The 23,075-nt window shown below is 36.2% G+C and overlaps 1 protein-coding gene across 7 annotated transcripts in view; it reads left to right on the top strand.

Moving 5' to 3' along the window:
* NEBL (nebulette) overlaps positions 1-23,075 on the top strand; it is a 506,719-nt gene that overhangs the window by 325,616 nt on the left and 158,028 nt on the right. For 2 of the 7 annotated variants that reach the window (XM_043966342.1, XM_043966337.1), the window contains exons 4-5: positions 19,743-19,859; positions 20,350-20,502. The exons of the other annotated variants lie outside the window; for them this stretch is intronic. The gene's annotated coding sequence lies outside the window, so the exon portion shown is untranslated. The remainder of the gene's footprint in view (positions 1-19,742; positions 19,860-20,349; positions 20,503-23,075) is intronic. 7 annotated transcript variants of the gene reach the window in all.

Below are 23,075 nucleotides of genomic sequence, written 5' to 3'. Positions count from 1 at the left end.
ATCTGAAACTAAACTGGCCATGTTCTCAAGGACCTTTCCATTCTACTGCATATAACATGAATGAAAGAATGAATATTGCAAAGCTTCATCCTTGGCTCTGTTTTGTTCAACATTCTTTATCAATGATTCAGGTTTGAATATAAAGTTCATGCTTATCAAATTTCTAGATGACTTAGAACTAGGAGGGAAGATGAATCCAAAATGGTTGCAATAGGCTAGAAAAAATAGACCAAATTCAATAAGGTGAAATTGAATCATTTCATTAAATTTCCTCTTTGGGACTCAGATTTAGCACTTTGATTTCAATTTGGAATTACACTGACCTCAGTGCTGCCTTCTCTCCATAACATGTTCTCTTTTTTCTCTTGTCTTTTAGGAAATTCTTTTTCTTTCCCTCCACCATTATCATTTCCCTTTCCCAAAGTGTAGCTTTGGGAGACTCACTATTCCAGTCCTGTACCCAGAATAGCAACCTCTGACATTCTGGTCTGCTTTTTATCCTTTGTCTGAGTTATTTTAAAGGCTGCCACTTCTCAGAAGTGGCATGTGGCGACTCTCCTTTCTCTTGCCATCCCTGACTTGTAAAGAGTCTTCGGATTTCTAGTTTGGTGGGTTTTATTCCCTTCAACCTTACTGTTCCTAATCTTTATATTCAGTCACCTCAGGTCCCTGCCCCATTCCTTGGCCAAGGGAATAATTTTCTAGCCCTCCAACTTTGGTTCTGACCTATTTCTTGCTTACTTATAGTGCCTGTGTTAATATGTTACACAATAAATCAAGAGAACTCAAAGCAAATCTTATAGAGATTCCTTATAAGTCAGTATGTTTCTTGCCCCTTAATTTTTAAAAAATTATGAACTTTATAGGCATCAACAATCTTGATCATTTCCTCATCCAAAGAAGAAAAAAGAAAATTATATTTGAAACTGTGACTCTATCTCACATTTTAAAAAAGCATATAATAAAATTAAGATGGTAATTCTAACATTGTCAAGCAAAACAGAGCCACATACTGACCATGTCAGAAAACATATGTTTCATTCTGTACCTCTATTTCATTTCTTTGGTACATTTTTTTAAAACATAGAAATACAATAACTATGAACTAGGGAAAAGTGGTGCATTTCTTCGGAGTGCATTAACTGAGGTGGGCTGGTCCCAATTCTCCATAATACAGAACTGGTTCACTTAAAGATAAGATTAATGGGCATCTTTCTCCTATACCTAGATTTGGGCCATGTAAGCTCTTTGAGGTTAAATACTCTTGTTATATTCAAACCTTCCCCCAACCCTTTTTTGGTACCTTCACCATTCAGTACAGTTCCTGATACATATGACATGCTTAATAAATGTTTTATTATTGAATTAAATTAAATGAAGCACTGGTTCCAAAGGCTTTCTTTGATGAAGACTTTTCTTCCAATAATAGTCTTGGAAAATGACAATTTTATCACAGGATAATATTCTATTTTAAAATCTCAATAAACCATTTGTTTTTCCACCAAGGTCCATTTTAAAAAAATATTTTGTGCCTTTAAAATAGCTCTTGTATTTATTGAACAAAGACTGTGTCTATTGACACCTAAAGGAAACATTTTTATTTCTAGTTCAGTTGATGTTTGTAATTATGCCCATCTCAGAATTTCATGATATCTACTGAAGAATTCATGTATTTAGGGAAGCAGTTTGGGGTAGTAGAACTTAAATATCAGGAAGATCTGCATTAAAATCCTTCTGCTGATGCTTATTAGCTGGGTGACCTTGGATAAGTCACTTAACCTCATTGAGTTTGTGTCATCTGGAAAATGAATAGTATAACAGACCCACCTCCCAGAGTTGTTTTGAGGAACCCAGTGAGATAAGGTATGGGAACTCTTTTTCAAACCATAAAACATTGTATTAATGTCAGCTCTTATTGTTTATAATCAGATAACTCCTGATTCTCAAGCTGACTGGTTTCTTGAGGATTGCCAGGCTATAGAACATAAATCACTTTGCAAACCTTAAAGCACTACAAAATGTTGCCTACCATTATTATTATTAATCTTGTTTGTTGTGGTAGGAGAGGGAACGAGCATTTATTAAGCACTACTGCATATCAGACACTATGCTACTCACTTTTCACATATCTCATTTGCTTGGGCAGGGACTGTTTCCAATTTTGTCTTTGTGTGTGGTGTCTGGCACCTACTAAGAGCTTAATAAATGCTTGTGCAATTGAATCAAATTGAATATGATCATTTGGATTGCATAGTGCCTGGAATAACAGCCAGAATTTCCATTGGACTTAATATAGCTTTCAAGCTACTCTCAGTTAGTCTTAAAATGGGGACTGAGTATTCCTTTGATCAAGCCTTTAAACAGGTTTGGGGTTAATTTGATTTTTGTATGATTTATAAAGTACAAGTAAAACAAACTTTGCAAGTAGTGTTCAGATGCTCTTTGCTTCAGAAATAATGTGATTTTTCTCTCCCTTGTCTGAATACTTTTCTATCCTTCTTAGTGTCCTGGTACCTTACAATGTATACATTGCACGATAGATGCCCAGGCAGTATTAATTCTCCCAGCATTTGCCAAATGAGGTCAAGTAAAAATCACTCTCTGTCTGCTGCAGCTAATGAGGGACAGATTTCTCACCCGGAGTCAAGGCCCAGTTGTAATGTGTCCCTGAAGATCAGGCTGAGGAAATCCCTAGAATATGATATGTAACATGTAATAAAGTTTATGGAGGTAATTTCCATAGAGGTATAGACTCTAGCTCACTATTTAAAAGCTGCAACTTACAGCAGCAAATTTTAGGAAAGAAGCCAGGGACTATAGAAAAGATGCTGCTTCACATAATCAAATGCATAAGTTTGTTTATTTAGACCTTCTGAAAGAGATCAGTCATATTACATAAAGGACAGTGAATGAATTGAGTTAATACAAATCACTACCCAAGTTTCAGGTTACCACTGTATTTATATGTGGTGCTTCAAGTCACTCTCCAGACAGGTATAAAATTACTGAAATTATTTTGCATCCATTTCAACATGTATCCAATGAAAAGGGAATGAAACTGTACTTCTGAGTTATTTCTTTCTGTATATGGGGTAAACCTCTAAAAGATATCAGTATTTATCCTGCATTTAATTTTCTGTGTATGTATGTGTGTGTGATGAAGAGAAATTGATATTTTTGTTTATGGTTTACAGAATTCCATACATGTCTCATGGGAAGGATATTGAAAAATGTGGTTAAAGTTATTTTTCCCCCCCTGCTATCCAATGGATCTTTTAAAAAGCACACACTAGGTGTATTGATCTCAGAATAGTCACCTATTTCTAAACACCTGATTTACAAATGATTGTTTTGTCCATCCTTGTCTATAAAGTGCCCCCCCCCACTATCAAAGGCATGGAAGTAAAAAATCAGAGAGGTTTTGGAGAATCTTTATATTCAGAAATAGAAGTTCAGGAAAGTTGACCCTAGGGAAGGAACATTCAGAAAAAACAGGGAATAGGAGGAAGCTTTTGAGAGAAGAGGGAAGAGACAGGAAAAACACTGTATACAGGCTCAATTTGGCAGGTCTACATCATTGTAACCTCTTCTCCCCAGTCTTTCCCCCCAGATCTTCCCTCTGCATTTCATTTTGTGTCAATCATTTAAATTCTGATGGAGACTCTTGGGCTAGCCTTTGGAAATCCTAGACAACACTGATTCAAGTTGAGAGTATATCTTTTAAGTATTGGGACCATTTTGGGACCTAGACGGTATGGATTAGTGGTTAAAAAGAGCTCTGGAACCTGAGTCCTGCCAATGTTAAACCTCATTTGTATGGGCTACTGTGGCCAGTGTACATGTGATGTGGTGAAATGTCATACTTGACTGCCCTAATCATGAAGTGAACCATTGTGCTGTGACTTCCATATGTCAGGTTATCAAGACAAATTTCTTCATTATCGGGATAATTGGTAGAATGTGCTTTTCAGAGAATTCAAAATCCATTTTTTTCCCTATCTGAAGTATTCCATTTTTAAAGCAATTTGGCATTATCATTTAATTTTATATTCTAAAATCTTTCTTGCTAGCACAAATTTTGATTTGGGGTGGATTGCTTGCTTCTTTGAGAATCAATTCTAATTATAAGGGAGAGGGAAAAGCAATTGAAGGGCTGGTTAAAATTTGAGGATCTAGCCTCAGCTTAGTGTTAACCTTCCATAAGTGTGCACCCATGCTGTGCTATATTCTAAATTCCCCGCTCATCTTGCCTTATATTTATAGGTTGTCCTACAACACATTGGAGTCAGCTGCCAAGGCAATTTGTACAATCATTTTCCCTGGAGGTCTTTAAAAATAGAATTAGATACCCATCTGTTCCTTGGAGTTTTGTTGTAATCCTGTTTATAGGCAGGGTACAGACTAGATTACCTGTCAAAAGTCCCTTTCAGAGCTGTGACTTTTTTTAGTAGGAGGCCAATGGAGTGTTCCTAAAGTAAATGGGTTTGACAACTGATATGAAACAGAGACTGAATTCTCAAATGTTTGGTGTATGACTGTAGACTTGGTAGCTATAATATGAGAATAATTAAACTTGGCTTCTGTTGTAACTATTTCAAAGTAGTATTACTTCTATTATCTTTACAAAGACTGGATCTGGAGTCTAAATATTAATCCTAACATATTTATTTGTAAACCTAGATCACTATGTAAAGCTTGTGTGTGATGAGATAGATTTTAAGATGGCCTAGTTCAGTTGTTTAGTTGTTGCAGTTGTGTCTGACTCTTCATGACCCCATGGCCATACAGCAGTTATCAGAAGTAGAATTCCAAGTTCAGAACCTTTTCTGGTTCTCTTGTTTCTAAGAGACATGAAATAGTAGAAAAGGTATACTGAATTTGGCACCAGAGATTCTGATTTCACATATAATTTTGCCTTTTACTACTTGGGTGATGTTGGGCAAGCCACTTAACTTCTTGGGATTTGGTTCTTTCAAATGAGGGGATCTGACAATCTGATCTCTAAGTTCTAAGCTCCAAACATCATTAGTACCAGTAGCTCATACAGCTAAAAATTCTGTCTGAAGTGGAGTATTTAATAGGGTTCTGTTGTTGAGTTTAATGGCATGGAAGGCCAAATGGTTAGGGATGTGATATGAATACTCCTGTACCACAGATCTGGGCCAGAAAAGAGACCAAAACAAAGCAAAAACAAATGCTCTTTATAACCCATTTACATATCTATCAGTCTATGCTTGTACAAGCATTTTCTTTTACTTGCTGGTTTTATTTATATCCAAAAGGGAATCTGTCAAAACACTACAGGTTTCAGTTAATGTTTGGAAAAGATTTTAGCCAATTCAGAATATCCTTAAAAGCTACATTTCTAATATATCTCCTACTCTCTTCATTGCATTTTAAAGGGGATTCTGAACATAACTTTTTAAGTAACTAAGGGAAAAGTGTTATTTCTATTTTGTAGTGTTTCTTTTGTATTGTTTTTGAGCAAGAATTGAAAATGAGTTTCTAGATATACTACGTCATCTAAAAATAGTCTTTGAGGCCATGACTATAGATAAGGATTCAAATAGATACTTGAGTCACTTCCTTGATCATTCAGGAGGAAATCATGTTTGTCTGGAGCCACATATATGAAACATACTAAGTTTCTAATGAATGCTTTTTAATTGAATACAAAAGGGTTTTTAGGAGGCTGGATCCTTTGGAATAAGTGCTATTAATTCTTCATTTCTTATTTGTTGAATGAACTAGGATGTTCACTTCACCAGTTCTTATATACCTCTTTCAAGATGCTATTTTTATAGTTTTTTCTCATTTTACGTAAGTATTATGGTAGGATGTTGGAATCCTAAATATAGAAGACCTGACATTGTAGAATCATAATTTTAGAGCCTTGGAAGAACCTTAGAGATTATGTGGACCAGTTACCTCATTTGAACAGATGGGGCTACAGATCACAGGATCATAGGTCATCTAGTCTAACTTTCTCATTTTACAGAAGACTTTTCTAAATGAGAAAATCTGAATCGGCTATTATTGTTGTTGCTATCCAAACCAGTCAGAAATAACAAAAAAAGTCTGAATGATAGATTAGCCAATTCATTACATCAAATTCCACACGACAATATGAACTATGTGCAGAGTACTGTCTCCTACATATTGAATTGGACCTGAGTTCCCTTCTTGTGTCAACAACTGTCTGTTGGATATTGTGAATTGGGAATCCTGGGATATATGAAATACATCATTCCAAACAGACCTCATTTTCTTTTTCTTCATATTAACCTCTTTTCTGAACATCCCTAATTCTGTCAAGGGCACCCCCTTCCTTCTTTCCTTCAAGTTCCCATCTCTGGACATTTAACTGACCCTTTAACCTCCCTCAAATTGCCAAATTTTGCAGTTTTTACATTAACAGTGTCATTCAAACTACTCCACTCCTCACTTTCTCCTTATTGCCTCTGGGGTAAAATATAAATGTTGATTGCTTGATTTACCTGCTATAATGATTGAAATGCCCATTTACTGTGGTTAAGAGAGTATTTAAAAAGATAGCATTCTTAAATAGGCGATTCCTTTTTCTTGTAATCCTTTATATACTCATTTGCCTAGAAAACCCTTTTATTTATAATCAGAAAGTGAAAAAAAAACCTCAAGTTCTAGTTAATGGATGTTGTTACTTTAATGATGGAGACAAATGATATAATAGTACTTTGACAAGTGGAAATGGTACTTAGGCATTATATTTAAGTAATCTGAAGTACTGTCAATGGAGACATTTTTTCCAAAAATCTAAAGTTGCTAATGAACTCTTAAATGAATCCTGAAATTTGGAGCACTCTTTTAGTTGTGACATTGGCATTTCAGTAGAAAGGATGAAAAAGGACATTGCCAATAATGTTGGTTTCCCACAGAGAGGCATTGGGGGGAAATTTCAAAATGTTAATGAAATTACAGAAGAGATCAGTACTAAACTGCAGCATCAGTGTTTTGGTTAAGTGTAATGTTTTGCCTAAAGTGTTTTCAATTGGAGACATCTTCTTTCTGGGGGGAAAACCCCCAATACAGTAGATTTTGGCATTATGTGGCATTGACCTGGATTGAAATCCTAGCTCTGAAGTTTGCTGAGTGATCATACGTAAGTCACTGAAACTTTCCAAGGCTCAGTTTCTTATGTGTAAAATCGGAATAAAAAAAGGATACAGTATACACAAAGCTCTTTGCAAACTTTAAAGCACTTTATTAATGTTAATTATTCTTGTAATACTTTTCTTATATGGTTGTTGTGAGAAAAATGATTTGGGAACTTTTAAACCTTTATAAAATTTGACATCTACTGCTTCTTTCTCTGCCCCATGCCTCCACCAACATTTTTGGTATTTTTGTCTCTGTACTCTCAACAAAGATTCATAATGATTTATAATTTGTAATGATTTAAATAATTTATTGTGATTTATAGTGTCACTTTCTCCTTTATGCTCTTTACCCCAAGCAAAAATGCTTACTGCCCATGTGACCCCATGTGACCAAGACAGTCTCCTTGGGTCACTTTATGTATAAAATGAAGGAAATGGAATAGATGTACTTTGAGATACCTTCCAGTTCTAGATCAACGATACTATGATGCTATCACACACCTAGAAAACTTCAGTAGGTCCTGTAACGATTGGAATGACACCACCTGCTGGAGACTTACTGTAGCAAAGCTTCGCCATGAGGAGAAGGCATCTGAGGGCAAGACATCCAGCTCTTTGGCATCAGGAAGTGACGTTTGCTTGTGGGAGGAAGAAGGGACGAGGCGGGCGCTCTCCCTCTCTTTCCTCAGGACTCAGGTTGAGAAGGGAACTCTCCCTTTAATAGATAGATGAAGCTAGGCCTTTCTCTCTCTCTCTACCAAATTCTCATTCTCCTTAATAAATGCTTCAAAGTCTAACTCTTGCTAAAGCTTATAATTTATTGGCAACCCCTCATTAGATATTTTAGACAGACTAGCTAGAATTTTAGCCCCTTACGGTCCCTAGTACATTTAGGATAAAATTCAATGGTCTGTTGCCTTGCATTGAAATCCCTCCAAAATCAAACTACATTCTCAACTTAATTTCCTTCTTCTGTCTTCTATGAGTGGTTAGCTTTAGTCAAACAGATCTATTTATCTCTTGCCAAATGTGGCATATGCATTCCTGTCTTTGTCTCTTGTTCATCATGTTCCTCCTTGATAGAATCTCCCTATACCTTTCCTTTAAGGCCCAATTCAAGACTCATTCTCCATGAAGCCTTCCATAACTGTCTCTGGAGAGGGGAGGAGAGCTGCTTGTTGATCTTGCCTTTGAACCCTTTGAATGAATATTATAACATTTAGGTTTGAATATTGATTTCATTTTGTTTAACTTTATGTTTATGTCTAGATTCCCTATCTAAGGTGCTAGGGAAGTTAGGCGATGCCGTGGATAGAGTGCCAAGATGAGAGTCAGGCTCATTTTCCTGACTTCAAATTTGGCTTCAGACACTAGCTGTGTGACCCCAGGCAAGTCATTTTACCTTGTTTGCCTGCTTTCTCATCTGTAAAATGCACTGGAGAAGGAAATGGCAACCACTCTAGTATCTTCACCAAGAAAACCCAAATGGGGTCACGAAGAATCTGAGACAGAAATGACTGAACAACAAAACCACCTTTTGTTTGCCTAATTTTATGTATATGTCTGAATTCCCCATCTAAGGTGCTACTTTTTATGCTTCTTTGAATCCTCAGTTCTTACCACAGTGCTTTCCATATCTATAATAGGAGTTTTATAATTTACTAACAATAACAAGGAAATTTCTATCATGAAGTAAATGTCTCATTTTTTTCAGGCAAGGTTATTTAAGAGATGTTTATGCTTCAGAAAGACTTGCTCAAGAAGAGCATTTTTTTTTTCATCAACAAAATGTCAGCCAATGAGACTCTGTTTTGGTGAATGAGGGTTAGGAAAGGATTCTCCCTCTTTTAGAAGATGAATTCTCTTAAAGTTTTTGCGTGTGATAATTTTGAGATAAACACTTCTGTATAATTTCAAACTAATCCAGTCTGTGCTTTTTGCTCTGAAGAACCACAATTTCCAATTTTTGTTTCCCCACAAATAGATTCATGTAAAGACTTCTATTTCTCAATAGCTCTATGATGTGATCAACATGGATACTCCCTCTAACTGTGCCTTCTCATCCCATGCTATTCTCTGCCATTCCATAAATCTTCCTTCTGTAGATCCTTGGATCTATAAGTACTGTGTTCAAAATCTTCCTCTGAAGCCTTCTTAACATTCCATGGATACATATGTAACATTCTGGTTGCTTGTATCTATTACTCTCCTTACCTTTTTGGCTCACCTCTTTCTTAGAGCATATATTTCCTGCATGATACATTTTATGAACTCTTTGTACTGCAGCCATCAAGGGTAATAGGCTATTGGCTACTTATTCCCATCGTGAGTCTCTTCTTTACCCTTTAGGTCACTCAGCATAGAGGAAAGAGAGCTGAATTTGGACTCATTGGAGATAGGTTCAAGCATTTGGTTCCTGTGTGATTCCCTCCCTCTCTGCTTCTTAGTTCTCTCATCTGTATAGTGAGGGTGTTGGACTACATGGTTTCTAAAGTCTCTTCCAGCTCATATATTTTGTAATTCACATAAACACAGTAGCTAAAAAATTCATCCGAGCAAAGAGAGCAATAAAAGTCATAACTCCAAGCCTATTTCTACATCTTTCCTTTTGAAGGGAGTGAAAGGAAAGAATACACTGAAGATAAGTATTTCCTTCCCCATTTTTGGTGAAATGAAAACTTTCTTCTCTTATGTTGAATCCTACTGCCAAGAATATTTTTTATTTTATTTTATTTATTTATTTTTTTGGTGACAGATTGAGTGCTACAATAAATATCCGCCTTTTAGAGCTTTGGAGAATGTTGTTGCTTGAAAAGCAAGCTTGAACTCCCCATGAGATCATGGGAGAGATAAATGCTTAAAAGCTTTTCAAAGCTACACTCTTGGCTCTATTAGAATTTCATTTCCCATTGGTTGTGTTTATATCCATTCTGAAATACTTAGCTATGAATATACCAAACGTGTACTTAGCTGCTTCACGTGTCTTTGGAATGCAGACTTATTTTCATTTGTTCATATAATCCACACATAACCTTCATATATCGAATTCCCATCGAGTTAAATAATTTTGCTCCTTTTAAAAACTAATTTGAAAATTGTCCTATAGTCTGTTAAACTCTCTTTTTCCTAACAGCTGAAGTACACATTGAGAAACTGTGGTACACCAGAAAGAGTGCTATCAATTGGCAGCAGAGGATAACCTGGGTTTAAATGCCACTTACTGTCAGTGTATGGCCTTTTATAAGCTCCTTAACCTCTCTGGGTCTCAGTTTCCTCATCTGCGAAGGAATCAAGTCAATTAGAATTTATTAAGCATCTCCTATGTGCCAGGCATTGTGTTATGGACTGGAGAGATCAAGAAGAGCAAAAAGTCTTTGTTGTCAGGGCAGCTAGGTGGCACAGTGGATAAAGCAATGGCCCTGGATTCAGGAGGACTTGAGTTCAAATCCGGCCTCAGACACTTGACACTTACTAGCTGTATGACCCTAGGCAAGTCATTTAACCCTCGTTGCCCTGCAACCCCCCCCCCAAACAAACAAACAAAAAAACCCAAAATAAAACAAAACAAAAGTCTTTGCTCTCAAGGATGCCCAAGGGGGAAAGTGACAGGACAAAGAAGAAAACAAAGAAGGATTTTCTATTAAATACCCCATATATATTTATATATAAGCTAAACAGGAGATAGTTTCAGAGGGAGGGCACTAGCATTAAGGGATTTCTTGTACAAAGTGGAATTTTTGTTGGGACTTACTCAAAGGAAGTCAGGGAAGCCAGGAAGGGGTTGGGCTAGATAATCTCTAGGGTAGGCCTTAGCCTGACCATTGGGGTTAGATTCTTCATGTAAAACATGTTTGAATGGTTACTTCATTATCATTACATAGACTTTCCTGAACATAAAACTCAGAAGCGAGTTAGGAAATACTAGCTCTGTAATCTCTCTTTGCCTCAGTTTCCTTGAATGTAAAATAAAGGTATTAATAGCAACCTGCTAAGGTTGTTGTGAGGTTCAAATGGAATATTTTTTGGTTAAATGCTTAGCACTTAGTAGGTGCTTTATAAATGTTTATTTCCTCCCTTTCTTCTAAAGGATACCAGATAGTTGAGGCTATTTTCTAGATACTGGCATGCAATAGATCTGTTCCTGAAATGTGGCCTATACAGTCATTTTTCTCTGTATTAGAATTGATGTTGATTGACTTTTATTCATTCAATAATATTTTCTTTTGGAATGCTTATTATGTTGGTCAAGGGAAGGAGCATGGTTGGGCCTGCGTTCATGAGAGAAAATGACATCACAAGCTATCCTTAAAGAATATGTAGTCCAGGGGCAGATAGGTGGTGCAGTGGATAGAGCACCAGCCCTAGATTCAGGAGGACCCAAGTTCAAATCCAGCCTCAGACACTTGACACTTATTAGCCATGTGACCCTGGGCAAGTCACTTAACCTCTATTGCCCCACAAAACAAAACAAAAAACAACAAAAAGAATATGTAGTCTGGTTGGCTTTAACTTGACATTAAAAAAAATGAAGTGACCAGAGAACACTTCATTACAATGTATCGTTGAAAAATGTGTCATATGATAGATTATCAACTATAGTAGGGTGGGGTCATGGAGTGCTGAGGAGTCAGGGAGGCACTAATTGGCAGTGGGGGATGTTGGGATTGGTCTGGAAATAGAGAGAAACCATACTTAGAAATACAGAAAATATACATTTTTTTATTGTCCTAAAGGCACAAGATGAAAATTCTGAAGTAGAAAGCCCTGGTATTTGGGTACAGAAAGCACAAAGTGAGGAGTATTTTGGAGACTCCTGGTGGGGGGGCAGTGGGAAGAGCATCAGGGTTTCATTTTCCTGGTGAATTACCATCTTGTTGCTTTCACTTATACTTCACAGTCTATTTCCATAGTTCACCGGGACCAAAAAAGCCATGGACCTGGCTTCTAGGCCTTTATTAACTTGCTGTGTATTCTTGGGTGAGTTACTTTCTCTCTCTTTCTATAGGAAAACTTCTCCAATCCCTCTTAATTCCAGTGCCTTCCCTCTGTTAGTTATTTCTTATTTATCCTGTATATATCTATTTTCTTTCTTTCTATCTATCTATCTATCTATCTATCTATCTATCTATCTATCTATCTATCTATCTATCTATCTATCATTTGTGTGCATGTTGTTTCACCTGTTAGATTGTAAGCTCCTGGAGGTTAGGCATTGTCTTTTGTTTTTGTCTCTTGTTGTATCCCATACATTTAGTACAGTGCCTGGAACATAGCAAGCATATTATAAATGTTTATTGATTGATTGATCTCTGCTTTAGTTTTTTCATTGGTAAAATGAAGACAATGCCCCTGTTACCTTCCTACCTCACAGAATGTTATGAGGACCAAACAAAGTTATAGATATGAAAATGCTTAGGAAGGTTGTGAAACCCTGTAGAAAGATGGTTCTCTTCCACTTCAAGTGGCTGGGGAAGCTAAGGCTTCAATGTCAGTCATCATTCTGTGATGGTAATGGACCTTGAATTTGTCATATATACTAGTATTACAAAATTATGACAGAAGCATGTCTTGACTGTCCTATTGTTTTCCAGGTACCTCAATCAAATTTCTCTTACGTTTTTACTGTGTTGTTAGTGTAAGAATTAAATGCTATGATGGATGGAGTGCTGGATGTATAGTCAGGAATACCTGAGTTCAAATTAGGCCTCAGACCATGCTAACTGTGTGACTTTGGGCAAGTCATTTAACCTGTTTGCCTCAGTTGTCTTATATGTAAAATGGGGGTAGTAATAGCATCTACCTTGTAGGGTTGTTGTGAGAATTAAATGAAATGATAATTGTAAGGCCCTTCCATAAGTGCTATGTAAATGGTAGCTATGATTAATAGTGTTTGTTTTCTTAGATTGGAGGTAGATCCTACTGGTGGCACCAAGGAGTTAATAGAAGCTGAAAAATTTCAGTATAAGCCTATGGGATTAGGAGCTGGAAGAGACCCTGGAAGCCGCCTATACCAACTCCCTAAATTTATAGATCAGGAAACAAAAGAAGAGAGAAGTTAAATGACTTGTCTGTGGTCAGACAATGTTGGAGTACTTTACCTACTGTTTCCTGCCTCCTATATTATTTCACAGTGGAGTTCAATTCTGTTCAACAGTCATTTATGAAATACCTACTTTATGCCAGTCAGCACAGGGCAGAGGTGGAGAAACCTGTACGCAGCTATGTAATAACAAGATACCTACTAAAAATGCAAAGCAATTTCTGTGGGATTTGGGTGTAGAGAGCAGAGCCTTCAGAACTGGGAAATTAGGAAAATTTTCTTGTAGGCGGCAACATTACAACTGGAATGGAGATGGGGATTCTAAGTGGTACGTTTCTATAGAACTTTAGATTTATATAAAATACATTTCTCCCTATATTCCTATAAAAAGGAAGCATTGCAAGTGTAATTGGAAACCCCACATCCCCCCTCCCCAATGGGATTCATATCCATTTGGTTTCTTATACAGAAGGGATTCCTGACATTTGGACAACTTCAGCATCCTTGTGGTTTCCAAGGAATGGAAAGGAACACTAGGGCTCAGCTCTCTTAATGAATCCGATTCACTGGCTGAATGTTTAACTTGCCGTTTTTCTTTTTAGAGAAAGTTCAAGCTTTGTGTCTATATTTAGAAGAGTGAGGTGATCAGAGCCCCATGCCATTTTCATTTTTAGTGACCTGGCCCAGGTTTTATAGGTGTTTCAAAAGAAAGACTGATCCAGTACATCAGGCAGGAAAGAGGGAAGGCTTGTCATGCCTCTGAACTTCCATTCTTTCACAGTTGATTCATGTCAAAAAATGCACGCGTGACCCTAGTTCTTTGAAGACTGAATGAGGTTCATGCAAAGTTCCATTGTCTCTCTCTCTCTTTGTAGATCCATAGAAACTTGGATAATGAGACGATTATTTGGGTCAAAAGAGACCTGAATTGAGAGATCTGGGTTCTAGTCTAGGTCCTGCCATTGGCCAGTTGTGCAAACTTGGCCAAGCTATTTAGCCCCCTAGAAGCTTTAGCATCTTCATTTATAAAATGAAGGGGTTGGATTAGAATGATCTCTGTGATTACTTCCAATTTTCAAATCCTATTACATGACTAGGGAATCTGTAATGTTCCCTCCCAATCTATGTCTGTTTTCCCCCTTAAATTATCCAGCCTACCTCACTTGCTTAATTATCTGGCTGAGGCAGGTGTTTGTCTGTTTCTCCCTCTGTCTTTCTGTCCATCTTTCTGTCTGTCTGTTTCCAGGATTGGGGAGCAAGTTTTGGAGAAAAATAAGAGATGAATTCTCAAATATTCCCCAGTGGCTCCATTTTGTTTGCCTCGACTTTCCATATGTAGGTACAGCTTCTGTCCATGATAGACCTGCTGAAAACATATAGATCAAGAAATTGACAGCTTAGTCACACTCTTACCACTTAGACCCCTAACACATTTTGGCATGAACAAACTCATGTAATTATCTTGGCCAAGATGATTTATGCTTCTTCCAGGTGCTTAGTTGAACTTGGGTCCTGCAGCAAGGACTCTATGTCTTATCAAGACTTTGGCTTCATTTGGCAGTGGTATCTTTGGCCAGCTGGGGAGTAAGGATTTTCTTTTTTCTTTTTTCCAATAATATACATCCTTATGATAAAGAAGATCTGTTTTCAGTTTATTCTGGAATTTAACCATATGGGGCCCCACTTTTAAAAACAAGAATGATGTATGAAAATGAAAACAAAATCCCTGTTATAGTACAATTTATTCTTACATGGATTCAGATATGTCTTGCCTCAAATCATGTCTCCCAAACATAACTACTATGCATTACAAAAACCTGATGTAAAAAAGTTTGCTTATGATGTTGTATTGAAGTCCATCATAATTTTAGAACTAACATGTTTATCTGAGTTTTTTGTTTGGTTTGGTTTTTTGTTTGGTTTTTGTTTTTTTTTCAGGGCAATGAGGGTTAAGTGACTTGCCCAGGGTAACACAGCTAGCTAAGTGTCAAGTGGCTGAAGCAGGATTTGAACTCAGGTCCTCCTGAATCCAGGGCCAATGCTTTATCCACTATGCCACCTAGCTGCCCCCCACTAACATATTTATCATCAGCAAATTTTTTATGCCAGGTTTTCACAAAGAACTATCATCATTGTGCAAATGAGCTATTCTGTTCATCACTGTGCACATGTTAACAGATTTGAATTTTTTTTTTACTACTCTTGGGAAGATAAGCAACATAAATATTGTTATCCCTATTTACAAATGTGGAAATGGAGGCTCAGGGAAGTGTTCAAGATTGTGATGGAAGTAGGAAGTGGAGCTCAAGTCCACTGCTTTTCCCATCCATTTGCTACTTACTCAGCAGCTGCCCCTTATGCTAGGATTATAGAAGAATTAATTACATTGGAGATTGGTGCATATGTGCATCTGTGTGTGTATATATATATATGTATATGTGTGTATGTGCATATATATATATATATACACACACACACACACACACATGTCATGTGACCTTACAGAAGTGTTTAGCCCTGATATTAAGTGTGATGAAAGTTCTGAATGTTTAGATATGTAAATATGAGATGAGAAGCTGTTTACTAATCAAAGGATAACTTTTCACTGCACTTAGAAAAAGTAAAGAGATCATCAAAACCCTGAAATATTCTGGCCAAAGCTGAAGAATCTTGTGCAGTTTTCTCATTTGGAAAGATTTCAGCAATCTCGTCGCTGAAGATGAGCTCTTTCTATTGCAAAGAATTGGTCCTTTTACAAGTATTTCTATGTTTTGAGTTTGTGCTGTATTTAATTGGCAATCAGCTAGGCTTTTAGATAAATGCATTAAGGATCATTAAGGAGATGGGAAGCTGTTTTAATAAACTTACTCCCCATTCTGCCACGTCAACACATTTGAATAACTTGTTTAAGCTGAAGATCAATCATCTGAGATATTTTTTCTTAAGTTAAGACCTGATGGCTTTTAATGATTTATGCCACTGGAAGTGACATAAGGGATTATCAAAGGAAATCAGAGGATAAGCATGGATTTTAAAAGGACTTAACCAAATGCTTCCTTGAATATGCATGGAAAGAGCTCATTTCCATACAGCACTTCAAGGTTTCTAAAATGCTTTACATACACATGTTAGTTCCTTTGAGTTTCATAATAACTCTATAGAGATTGGGGGGAGGGTGTGGGAGGATCATCTCCAGGATGTTCCAAAAATTCTAGTGTACAGTTATTCCTTCCACATCTCAGGGGTTAGGGGTGCAGCACCCCTGGGATCTAGAAAATCTGTGTAAAAATGTTTGGCCCTCCCTTTGTACCAGAGAAATCGGATTTTTTTTCTTTTTCTTTTATGGGGTATTTATAGTACCTTATTGTAAAATCTAGGTTAATATTAGACAATACTCTACATATATGTCATACATTTCTAAATTTCTAAACTTTTTCTGTGTCGTTTATTGGCCTTCATGTATCAACTGTGGCTTCCACAAAACTCCCCCCCCCCAAATTCCCATTTAATTTCTTATGTTGAGCCATGATACATTGAAACTGTGATGGGGAGAGTTGCGATATGGAATGGATAACTGTAGTTTTAAGCTATCAAAGCTCGAATTAATTAATTAATTAAAGCTTAAAGCTTTGATAGCACATAGACCATATACAGAGAGCTGGCTTTGTCGTCAGGATATCCTAGAATCAAAGCCTACCTCACTGGGCCACTCACCTTCTCACTGTCCTAGACCACAAGTGTCAAACTATCTGCCATAGGCTGTAAAAGTCCCAGTTTTCTGGAACCAGATTAAAATTGGAGAATGTTTAACAACCTAAATAAAGATATAGTCCCACACAAATAATGTTAATTCATGGTTTTCTAAATCAATATGTTGTCAACAGGGAGTGGTTTCCATTTGAATCTGATATCACTGGTCTAGACAACTCTCTGATTATAAATTGCAGCAGAATTGCTGCTCTGCATTGGTAGAAAGCTTTTCCTTATGGAGGAGTTCCTGACCCTGATGAAATTAAGGTTCCAGTTTAAAAAAAAAACAACAAATAAAGAAAACTCCCTAAAACCTATGAAATGGGTAGTATATGTTTAATGATCTCATTTAAAACATTAGGGATATTAAATAGGAATTAAATTAATTAGGAATTGAAAGACTAGGCATAGAAACTCAATAGTGCAAGACACATGTATATGCACATGTGTATATGTACACGTACATGTGTGTATGCACATATATACATACATACAGATATATACATATTTCTGTGTATACATGGATTATTAGAGGAATTTAACATATTGAAGCATGAATAGCACCACTCTGGGCCAGTATATTTGACACACAGATTTGTACAAATTCTAATATATCCTGTCTTATGCTTTCTGCTCAACCAATAAAATATAGAATATAGTATAATATAGATTTTTTTTGGTGGGGCAGTGAGGGTTAAGTGACTTACCCAGGGTCACACAGCTTGTAAGTGTCAAGTGTCTGAGGCTGGATTTGAACTCAGGTCCTTCTGAATCCAGGGCCGGTGCTCTATCCATTGTGTCACCTAGCTGCCCCCATGATACAGATTCTTAAAGAAAACCATGTATATGTAAAATCTGAATTTATGAAAATGATAAATTATGGAACAGTTACTTATTTTACCAAAGGATTCTACACTTTAGGAAAAAAATTCCATCAGAGAATATTTTCAAATAAAAGATCTAAATTCATTCTGTACTTCCTGAGGGCAGTGATTTTCATCTTTGAGTGCCCAGGGCCTAGCACTGTACCTTGTACATAGTAGTCACTTAAAATTTGTTTGTTTGTTTGTTTGAACTGAATTGAGTTTCCCCAACCCTTTCTGTGATATGATTTACAAAAATATGACTTACATGAACCCTTTTAACAGCACATTTATTTTTCCAAGTGAGGTATACATAAACATTTTTCAGCCTGAGTATTAAAGAATGAATTTTATTATGCCACCACTGTTGTTATGGAAACATAGAGACAGCATATAGCATTCCCTTTACAAAAGAGAGTTTTTATAAGGCTTACATTTCTTAGATTTAGCTATTCCTTGGTCTTGTATTCTGTCAGTCCATTTCATTCAGTGAGTTGGACCAAATAGTGAAGGGCTTCTAAGTTACAATCATCAAGGCTATGATAAGTTGATGAAACTAGCTGTGTGACCCTGGGCAAGTCACTCAACCCCAATTGTCTCACAAAAAAACCAAAAACCAAACAAAAACCTCCAAAAAACAAATAAGTTGATGAAGTTCATGGATTATTGGGTATAACACCGGCTATTAGAATGGACCTATTTTTGATTGTTGCAGTGTTAATCTTTCATGTATTGAAAGCCATTAAAGAGCCTTCCTTTACAGCCTTGTGTAAGCAGCTTTCAAATGGAACAGATTCTTTGGATTCCAGGGCTGTCTATGGAGAAAGGGCAGGCTGTATTTAGACCCAATGAACTTCACGCCTTGTATCATTCTTCATTCCATTCCATTTGTATCATTTACTATGCATTATCTACCATGCATGGGGGTGTGAATTCAGGCTTTCACAACAATGCTAATGGAAACTTGATTAGTGCAGGATGCATTCAACACTCAGAAATGTTGCCTCTCTGTTCCCTGAAAAAAAATTGTTATTGACTGGAATAATTTCCAGAACTTGTAAGGAAAGCATGAAGTATTGTCAGAGAGTAATTCTATAAGCCTTAAAGAATTGACTTAAAAACAGAACATATTTATTTTTCACAGGTTGATCTGAATGCTACATAACGTCTTCATACATTTAGTATTAGATGTATATATTTGATTTTTATTGCTAATTACAAATGTTTCACCAACAAATTTATTAAGAAAAGCAGGGATAAGTCCTCAAAATATGTTTTTTTTGGGGAGCCTAAAGATCTTCCCATGCTTTCACGATAGCCTTCTCTAACTTCGGCTTTTGTAGTTCTAGTAGTTTTGTGAAATGGAACGTGTACCTCTATTGTTTCTAGGCTGAGATGATCAGCACTGATCATTAAATTGCATTAAATAGCTGTTGGTAACTGATTCTTTTTCAGCTAGAAATATGAAAAGGGTGATCGTGGAGCTCATTGTACAATACCATTACTAGACAAAATTATAAATGATTTTGGAGCTGCCCAGGGTTCTATAAGTGACCAAATAAAGTGATTTCAGCAGCCAGATCTTAAGTTATTTAAGCACACAAGATTTGGGAAACTTAGGATTGGGTCTTGTGGCTGCTACCTATTATTTAGGCTCTTGGGCAAGTAATTTAACTTCTCTGAGAGTCAGTTTCCTCATACAGGAGATGATAATGTCACATTGGGCTGTTGTGAGGAAAGTAATTGGTAAACCTTACAGAACTATATATTATAAGCTATTATAATCATATCCATTGTTAGAAGCAGGCATGATTCAAGCTATATGTTATTCAAGTTCAATGTTGGAATGAAATGAGGTCCTAGTAGATCATCCAACCGCTTTAAAAAACACTTACTTAGCCAAAGCATAGAAGAGATATTTAACAAGGATGCACAAAAATTTTGTTTGGGCAGATTCTACCCCTTTGTCTCCATGTGGACTCCATATGCCTTGGTCAGCAGAGCAGCGTATGGTGAACTCTCAAGGTCCTGGGATATCCACTAAGCCTGAAGGGCCCTGAATCTATGCAGGTGAGCATTTTTTATGGCCTTATTGTGACCTATAAGCCATGCCAATACAGATAGAGGTTACCAGGAAGCTTCACAAAGGAGTCAAAGCTTAAACTTTAGCTCCCTAAACTAATCGACTTTTAGCGATTCTTTTGTTGTCCTTTGGGGGAGAACTGCCCTAATCTTTATGGAGGGTGGGTGGGGGGATCCTGAGAGATATGATTCTATTAAACTCATAATCAATCATAATCATCAGTCATCCATTTTTCCTTTGTATCCCTTTCCTCATTACTTTTATGAGATTTATTGTAGTCAAATGAATATTGACTAACTTCAATAAATATTTAAATAGGCATTGTCTTTCATGTGAGATTTTTTATTTACAAGGGAAAATAATATATGATAGAAAACTTTCATGTCATTGGTTCCCTTTTTATTTGATGGATTTGTGTGTGTGTGTGTGAGTATGTGTGTGTTAAAGCAAATCCACAATAGATATAATTTTTTTCAGTTATTCAAGAATTTCATAGCCTGAAGAGATGAATTTTGGAGGTTTCACAACATATAGGAGATTTTCCATGCAAATGGCAGCACTCCCAAAATGAGACGTACCTTCCTTGGATCCTTTTGTGTTCTTCTGATTGGTATTTCATAACATAAAGAGGTAAGAATACTGAGGATTTTATTTCAATCAAAACCTGTAATTTCTTTAAATGAATCATTTGCCATTATAATACAACTCCATAAGTTTTTATACTCTTAAATGTGATAGACTTGCCTAATGGACAAAAAAGTAATATCTAGCCAAGCTGATGCATCCTGTGTTTTACATCTGGTGCCTCTGGATGTAATAGTACCATCCATAGAGGTCACATCCCAATTCTACTTCCTTTTTTTAAGGGAGCTGCATCAAAATGTGAATATTTCACTGAACACTGCTTCCCATATATTCCCTCTCATTAGTGACACAAGGTAGAAGTCTAAAAGGCATAATGTGAATATTTTAAAAAGCAATTGATGGGGTGGCTAGGTGGTACAGTGGTTAGAGCCCTGGCCCTGGATTCAGGAGGACCTGAGTTCAAATTCGGCTTCAGACACTTAACACTTACTAGCTGTGTGACCCTGGGCAAGTTACTTAACCCCAATTGCCTCACCAAAAAGAAAAAGGCAATTGAATACATTATTTATAACAATCATTTGAACTTTGAATAAAATCTATTCCCACTCAGATGATTTTTGTTCAGATTCCAGATATGATTATTACTTTGTCCTAGTAAGCAAAGATACAAAACTGAGACACTAAAACAGTGGTTGTAAATGTGGTTGCTTGTGTCTTAGAATTCTGAACTCATCATCATCATCAAGAGGCAATACAGTGGATAGAATGCTGTGTTTGGAGTCAGAAAGATCTTGGTTCAAATCCTGGCTCAGATATTTACTAGCTGTGTGACCCTGACTCAGTTTCAGGATTGTTGTGAAAATTAAATGAGATAATATATGTAAAGTCCTTAGCATAGTATCTGGTACACAGTGGGCATTTAATAGATGCTTCTCTCTTCTCCTTCCCCCATTATAATAATCATCTATGCTAGGAGTGACATTTATGTAGCATTTTAATACATTTTGTATTGTCCTCATTTGCATACCAATTAGCTGAAGCTTAGAAAAATTAAGTGACTAGTCCATAGCCATACACCTAGTGGGTGTCAGAGACAGAATCCAAATCCAGATTTTCTTGGGTTCAAGTCTCCCTTGCTTTTATCCTAAACCAGTGGAGTCAAACTGGAATAGAAATGGAGTCACTAAACCATATATAAGGATCCTTCTGGGTGCATGTTGACTTAGAAAACCACTAACATTATCCATATTTTGTTGTATTTGTATTTATTTTGTATTTATTTTGTTAGTTTCCATGTCCATTTTAATTTTATTTGGGCTACACTTAAGAGTGTTGCCTATGGCTTGTGACTCATGTTTGACATGTCTGCCCTACATCAATTACAGTGCTAATTCATTCTCCCTTTCCTCTTTATCCTCATCAAATAATTGTCCTTATTTCTTTTCCATATTGTTCTAGGTGATATACAGATTAATATTATGTATTTCAAAATATCTAGAGACAAGTGTCATAGATATATGCTATAACCTTAGAGAAGGATTTCTAAAGCAATCACAACATTATACACAAAGTCAAGAACATTTTAGAAAGATGCCTGAGGGACCCAAGCTTGTATTTTACAAGTAAACCAAATAAGTGCCAGACAAGGAAAGTTCCCTTCTCAGGGAAAACATGATGAGAAAAAAAAGTAAAGAAGATGCTATTAGTTAAATTAAGAAATAAAATAGAAAAGCAAACAAATATTAATATTAACACTAATAAAAATTTTTAAACCATATTCTTGTGCTCATACTTATTACTTATATTTATAGATTCTGTAATTATATAAATACAACTTTAACTTTAGATATAAATATAACTTTAACTTTAGATTCTAAAAGATCTAGTGAAAGAATAATGTAAATTAGAATCATACACTAGCAAAACTAGAAGGGACCAACCAGAGTGATTGTCTAGTGTGATAATCTCACTTATTTGGCCAATGAGGAAATTGAATACCAAATAATTTGTTAGGAAAAGTCACAGAGTTTATAAAGTTTATAATGATAAAACTCATGTTCCTTAACTAAAAACCTGAAAATTTTTGGTCAGAAGTTAGAGGGAAGCAGTTTTTAATCAAAGAAAAAAAAAAGACAAAGATTGATTCATGAGTAGAAGGAGGCCAGTTCTATAATAAAAAAGGAATACTTTTTGTATGTCATTCTTAATTATTTTATTAATATTGTCACAAGTAATGGAATGAAGACAACAATGTTTATCTCATTTTAATCTTATTTTGATATTTGCCTTGTACCTGGATTGCAGGAGAGAGACATTGTTCTTCCACAAAAATGACAGGAATAAGACTCAGGAATAAACTGACTAACGAGTGCTTATGAACATAAACTGTGACATTTCCCTACTTCTAAAGTATGGTGGGGGCATGATAGTGAAAGTGAACCCTAGGGAGTCTATTAACAATTTAGCATTTACAGTTCATGTGGGAGTGTTAATTTCATTTACCAAAGAGGAGAGAAATGATGTTCATTACAATTATAAACTTGTAACTGTAAGAATATAGAGGTGTGAAATTTATCATATTATCCACATTTTAAAATATAAAATGCAAATATGGTAGA

This window comes from Dromiciops gliroides, chromosome 5 (assembly GCF_019393635.1).
Source record: "Dromiciops gliroides isolate mDroGli1 chromosome 5, mDroGli1.pri, whole genome shotgun sequence".
Lineage (NCBI taxonomy): Eukaryota > Metazoa > Chordata > Mammalia > Microbiotheria > Microbiotheriidae > Dromiciops > Dromiciops gliroides.
This window is presented reverse-complemented; position numbering and strand designations above follow the sequence as displayed.